This window comes from Nematolebias whitei, chromosome 9, assembly GCF_014905685.2.
Source record: "Nematolebias whitei isolate Nwh7 chromosome 9, NemWhi1, whole genome shotgun sequence".
In the NCBI taxonomy this organism is placed as follows: Eukaryota; Metazoa; Chordata; class Actinopteri; order Cyprinodontiformes; family Rivulidae; genus Nematolebias; species Nematolebias whitei.
Genome location: NC_056506.1, coordinates 15,452,821 through 15,460,075, shown reverse-complemented (window position 1 = coordinate 15,460,075; position 7,255 = coordinate 15,452,821). Strand labels below are relative to the sequence as shown.

Here is a 7,255-nt window from a genome sequence, read left to right as displayed (position 1 = left end):
CGTGTGTGTTCTCTTATGAGGTGTGTGTGTGTGCGTGTGTACTTGTGGGCTTGTGTGTAAATGATTGTTGGGTGGCAAAGAATCAATGAGAAAAATAAAAAAAGAATGACGCAGAGATGCGTTAACAGACACAAAAAAAAAAGAAAAGTGGAAAAAACAAACAAACAAACAAACAAAACAGCTGTGACACTGTTCACCTTCACCAGTGCAGACACCCGAGCTGTGCTTTACATTTTATTTACAAATGCCAGTTAATTTACTTCCATTATTACCATTTAAATTATCACCACTAAACCCCAGCTGCAGGGCCACCGTCACCAAAAGCCAAACTTTAAATAGTTCCTTACTTTCCTTTCATAGTTAGTCCAATTTATATATATGTATATATTTATATATATACATATACACATACATACATGTATATATACACATATACATATATACATATACATACACATATATACATACATACATACACATACATATATATATACACACACATACATACACATACATACATACACATACACACACATATACACACATACACACACACATACACACACACATACATACATACATATACATACATAAAGAAAGAAAAAAAAAAATAAAGAACTCATTGTTGGACCTGACCTGGCCCACGGGTCATACATTGAACAGCCCTGCTTTAAACCAAGCTGTTGTTCCTTTTAATAAAGCCATGGAGTGATGTCCCGTTCCCTGAACAGCTGACCGTTAACATAAAGTTTATCTACAGCTACTGTAGCCCTGGCGCCCTCAGACATGAATTTTTTCCTGATTGGAAATAAAACTCGCCTCCGGTCGAGTATTTCTTTAGGAAACTGATCATTAACGCTGAAATCTTTTCCACGCAGCTCTCTGCCCTGACTTCTCACCTGCTCTTTCTGTTTATAATGCTCAAATTTAGCTATAATTGGGCGAGGTCGCTTGTTATCGGGCCTCTTACCTCCGAGCCGGTGAACACGATGGAAAGTGAACGTTTTTACGGTCTCACTTGGGAGTTTCAGCTCACGTTGGATAAACTCACGGATCGTCGCTTCTGCGTCCTCCTCTCCTCGTTCAGGGATCCCAGAGGACAAGATTATCCCGCATACTCCGAGCTTGAAGGTCCAGGACGGACTCTTTCATTTTCCTGTTTTCTCCGGATATCTGCGTCATCCTCTCTGTGAGATCTTTAACGTCTCCCCTCAGAGATTGGTTTTCTGCAGCTAGCGACGCCACCTGAGCTTGGCTGAACTCCAGAGATTCCCTCAACGCTTGAAATTCTTTGTGGAGAGCTTCAACGAGAGCCAGTCGGGCATCTAAACTTGTTAACTTTTTGTCGATGGACTCCAGAACATCGGTGAAGCTTTTCTCAGGAGATGTGGACGCGCCGCTTGAGCTCTCTGAACGCGTGCGTTTGGATGTTGGAGTAGCTGTGGGCGCGGTGTTCTGAGGTTTACCCATCACTATATTCTCAAAGCACGCGTCCAGGTAGCTCTCAAGACTGTCCGTCTCCTCGTCCAGTTTGTTTTATTGAAACAAAAAAGCACAGGTTAGTAATAACAAAATTTTTATGAAAAATATTAATGTATTCGATTGTTTTACCTGAGTTAAATTTATTTTAATTTAATTTGTTTGGTTTACCTGAATTTTGTCATTTACTTACGCTGCACAGCTCCTACGTGATCTCAGCCGCTCATCACCAGGTGACACCAATCTGCCTGTGCCTGTCTTTTAAAAGGACCACAACTTGTTGGCCTGAACAATGACTACCATTAAATATCACCTTCTCGGACTGGATCAACCAGTTTTGCTGCTGACAACCAAAACCAGCTGCTCACATGATCAAGAAGGACCATCAGCCTAACAATGGATCATTAGCACACTGATGGCTGTTTACTATTCACAGAGGGCTGAGTGATACTAGCAATCACAGCATTGTAAGAGGGGGACAGTTGAACCCGGAGGCCTCCAACCCTGTTTAATGATGGACAATTTCTTTTCACAAAGATGGCCTCCTTTACTCCTCTCTCAAACCATCGTTCGTCTAGGATGTGAACATCTTCATCTCTGAAAGAGTGAACAAAAAACAAAAAAGAACAAAAAAAAAGTAACGATTAAACTGAAAACTCTGATTTTACATCAGACACAGCATTACTGCGGTTAGTCGGTAGAAGACAGATCTATATCGTAGGCTAAATTGCTATTGTTTCTTCAGTAAACCGTATATATCGCGCATTCCTACAAAGTGGCATCATTCCCAAGAGGCTGGAACTAAAATCATCGGTCAGCGGGCACCGGGCAAGCAAGATCCTTCAGAAGGCACAGACCCAGCTGCTGAATGAACGGGTGAGACAGACCAATTTTACTATTGAGGCCTTGAGGGCCAAAGAAGATCACATTAAACAGAAACTAACAACGTGTCTAGATCAGACCACACTTCAGCAAGTGTTGGACTGTACAGATCAGGCACGCTTAGCACAGCATGTCAAGTCCAAGACTCGACAACAAAACAAGTTTAACTTACTAATAACTCATCAACACCATCACTATTCCAATAACAACACATTCAGTGTAGGACAACACTCCAGCAGTCAATTACATGCCAGGGAGACAGAAAAGTGGGTGAAGAATTTATCTGACAGACAGCTCACCCAGCCGGAGACAGAGATTCTTGCCAGGGGACTGAACTTTGCGGTTGCACCAAGTAGAATTCCTCTGGTGGAGATGATCACAGCTACTGAGTCACCCATCCGCAACAACAAAATTAAAGAGGCTGAAGCAGAACAGCTCAGAATCAAAGTTTCATCCTGCCTCAGCAATGCCAAACCACCACCTTCCAACATCAGTAGAGAGGAGAGGGATGCACTCACCACTCTTAGCAAGGACAAAAACATCATCATTCTCCCAGCAGACAAAGGAAGGTGCACAGTGATTTTGAACCAGAAAGACTATCATGAGAAAGTTATGACACTCCTTAGTGACTTAACCTCTTATGAACCTCTGAAAAGAGATCCAGGAAGTGGTTACAAGAAGAAGTTAATAGATTGCCTGAAAATTTTGGAGCAGGACAAGGCTATTGACCGTATTCTGTACCACAGACTGTACCCAGGGGAGGCCACACCTAGTCTGTATGGTTTACCTAAAATCCACAAACAAGGTGTACCTTTAAGACCAATTGTTAGCATGATTAACTCTGTCACTTACAATGTTTCCAAATATCTGGCGTCTGTACTCATCCCTTTAGTTGGCAGCTCAGAACACCACATACAGAACACCATGGACTTTGTGGATAAGGTGAGGGATGTCATCATGGAGACTGATGAAACAATGGTCTCTTTTGATGTCACATCACTCTTTACGTGCATTCCTGTTGATGATGCAGTAGAGGTGGTCAGTTTAAGATTAAAATCAGACACCACTCTGAGCAGCAGGACCACGCTTTCTACAGAACAACTGTGTCAACTCTTGAAACTGTGCCTGCAGTCAACCTACTTCACGTATGGGGAGCAATATTATAGGCAGAAACATGGGTGTGCTATGGGGTCTCCAGTTTCTCCTATTGTTGCCAACCTGTACATGGAGGAGGTAGAAAAGAGAGCCTTGACGTCCTTTTCAGGGACACCACCAAGTCATTAGTTCAGGTATGTTGACAACACCTGGGTTAAAATTAAATCTCAGGAAGTCCAACATTTTACTGACCACATCAACTCTGTGGATAAATACATCAAGTTCACACGAGAAGATGTAAAAAATGGCAGGTTGGCTTTCTTGGACTGTGAGATCTCAGTCTCTGATAGAGGACATTTGCAAACCGAGGTGTACCGCAAACCCACCCACACAGACCAGTATTTGCAGTTTGACTCCCATCACCCTTTGGAGCACAAGTTAGGAGTCATCAGGACTCTGTATCACAGAGCAGACAGCGTCCCCACTAACTCGGGAGCCAGGCAGAAGGAGAAATCCCACACAAGACAGGCTCTAGAGCAATGTGGATATCCTAACTGGGCCTTACTGAAAGCAGAGAAGAAACCCAAACAGGACTCCAGTCAGCCAACAGGTGAAAAGGAGGAACCCAGACCCAGACCAGTGGTCATTCCATATGTTGAGAGAGTATCAGAGAAACTGAGACGTTTATTTTCTAAACATAACGTCCCAGTGGCTTTTAAACCCCAAAATACATTACGGCAAAGACTGGTTCATCCCAAAGATCCAGTCCCCCAGCACAAACAGAGTAATATTGTGTATGCTGTTCAGTGTCAGGAGGGTGATCAGTCTTACATCGGGGAAACTAAACAGCCACTGGCCAAAAGGATGGCCCAGCACAGAAGATCAACATCATCAGGCCAGGACTCTGCGGTCTACACTCATCTCCAGGCCAGCGGTCACTCTTTCAGGGATGAAGATGTTCACATCCTGGACAGAGAGGAACGATGGTTTGAGAGAGGAGTAAAGGAGGCCATCTTTGTGAAAAGAAATGTCCATCGTTAAACAGGGGTGGAGGCCTCCGGGTTCAACTGTCCCCCTCTTACAATCAATCAACCTTTATTTATACAGGTAAATCCCATTGAGCCTCTAGGACTCATTTACAAGAGAGACCTGATTTCAACAAAGAAAGATGACAACAATGGACAACAGCAACAACAATAAGCAGTTATAAAAACTCATACTACAGTTTTTTTTGTTGTTTTTTTTTTTTTTAACAAATAGGATGGCTAAAAGGAAAAAGGTAACAAAACAAAAAACAGCTAGATCCCAAGACAATGCTGTGGTTGCTAGTATCACTCAGCCCTCTGTGAACAGTAAACAGCCATCAGTGTGCTAATGATCCATTGTTAGGCTGATGGTCCTTCTTGAGCATGTGATCAGCTGGTTTTGGTTGTCAGCAGCAAAACTGGTTGATCCACTCTGAGAATGTGTTATTTAAGAGACTGAGCTGAATACAGCACCTCAGACTGAGGAAGTCTCTCGGATGAGAGACAAAATGTTTTTACATTTTTTTTTGTTGATTTGCTTTGTTTTGTTTTTTTTGAATGTCCAGAGGACCAGATTTAACTTTTTTAGATTTTTCTACCTGGATTATTCAGCATGCATCTGGATAAATATATTTAACTTTTTTAAATATAGTTTGTAGTTTTAGTAAACATTTTAAATCATAGTTTTAATAACCATCTTCATCATACACTTTGTTGAAAGCTTAGGAATAAAACCTGTAACTATATTTGCAGGATGTTTATTAATAAGGGTTGATATGGGATCAGGGTTAGCCACAGAATGAGCCATCATTTGTGCCCTCTGGTTGGTTGAGCCAGAGAATGAGCCATCATTCCCGACCTCTGAATGCATGAATGTGTCTCATGCGTGTTGTGGTAAACAAATTGTGAGCTGCGTGGACATGCTTAGAGGGGGAAATGGAGATCATTGCCGACCTATGATTGGTTGTGGATCAGGTGTGGATCACACCGAAAATTGCACTTCCTGAATCTATTTCCAGAGATATAGTAACCTTTGGAGTATTATTGATAAACAAAAAAATGGGACTCAGTTGTAATTTGGTATTTTGTCTGGCAAAATTCTTTATTCATAAACTGAGTGCTAAGATCATCCCTAGTTTTTAACTTTTTTTTAAATCTGAATTCCAATTATATTTCACTGTATTCTGGTACAATGATAATAAAGCGTGTTCTGGTTCTGATTCTGATATTTGAAAGCTCTGAAATATATTGAAACATATGAAGACCTGTATGAAATGTTAATGGAATTGCCCACTAATGCATGTTAATCCTAATCCTAAAATATATATACCCCGCATGTTGTATTCCTTTTTTAGATTTACACTATTGTGAATTGCCATACTTGTTTGTACTTGTTTTTGATAAATAAAGTTTTCTTAAAAAAACAGAAACCTCTGATTGGTTGAACGCGTCTCATGCGTGTTGTGGTAAACAGCTGCGTGGGCATGCGTAGAGGCGGTAATGGAGGATTTGTTCTTACAAGGGTTTTTGCTAGCGTGCTATGTTTTCTCTGTTATGCTTCCATTTTGATTTGATTCTTTACAGTATATTTACAACACGAAGGACGACACCCGATTCAACTAAGGCCAAGGCGTAAGTAGTATCTACAAGTCGACGTCGCTTGAATGCAGAATAGAAACTTGTGCATTAGCTAAGCTAATTTGGCTTTAAGCTAATGGCCGGGTGTAGGCTATACTCGGTTATAGACATTATTAATGATTATTGATTTGATGTATGATTTCACCGTAGCTGGTTAAATAACTAAGTTCAGTCGTTCAAAAAAGAGAATAATTCAAATGGAAAACCTGGAGCTGTTTCGGTGCGTTTTAAACAAAACGCCTAACATGATCTGGGCAGACTGCAACGTAGCCACCATACATTTTGTGATACAGAGCATAGTCTCATCCCATCTCCGGTTTAATGACTTAATGTAGTTACAGCAGTACCATCGTTTAAGAAGTGCACAAAGTTTTACACAAAATGTCCTTTAATTTACGTGCATTACTTATCGTTGTCATGTTTGCATCATGAGTTTAAGGACTTGTGGCAGGGCAATGCTATCTGATTAGCTAACTGTGTTATGTTTCGCAGCACAGTCGATTTAGCTCATGTTTCTTTAGCTAGCACTTGGCTTCCGGGTTCGGGCTGAATTAAAGGGACGCTTTGAGAGCCGGGTTTAACCAATCAGTGGCGACTAAAGCTTTAAGCTTTATTTTTTGTGTACCATAATATGCAGGCAAAAATTTTAAGTGTCAGCTGGAGGTTTAGTTTAATTTATTTTATTTGTATATTGTTATGCTACAGCCCAAAACTGGGAAAACAACAAATATTAAAATAACACATGGTTGTTAGTAGTTTGGGCTTTTTAGATCAAAGTGAAGGGTAAAAACTTAAATAGTGATCTGAAAACATAGTTTGCATTTTGGTGCAACTTGTTTTTCAATTGCCATCATAAACGTCCAACTAGATTGAGATTCAGGTTGTTTCCTAGTTGTCATTTTGCTGGTCATTGGGTTTATACTGTATGTCCTGATGCATGCGCAATAATCCAGGTAGATAAATCTAACCAGGTTAATTCAGGTCCGCTGGACGGATTCTTGTTTGTTGAAACGTTTCATCTTTTATCCAAAAGACTTCTTCAGTCTGAGATCTTGTAACAAGCGCAGTCTTATCAATAGCACCATGGCAGCACGACGACTCAGTGGTTAACACAGTTGCCTCACAGCAAGAATGTC

The 7,255-nt window shown here is 40.9% G+C and overlaps 1 protein-coding gene across 1 annotated transcript in view; it reads left to right on the top strand.

Annotated features, from left to right (window-relative positions):
- The first annotated feature begins 5,973 nt into the window (after positions 1-5,973).
- Positions 5,974-7,255, top strand: part of LOC119414891 (lysine-specific demethylase 4A) — a 47,557-nt gene continuing 46,275 nt past the window's right edge. Inside the window, exon 1 of the mRNA XM_037682010.1 lies at positions 5,974-6,113. The gene's annotated coding sequence lies outside the window, so the exon portion shown is untranslated. The remainder of the gene's footprint in view (positions 6,114-7,255) is intronic.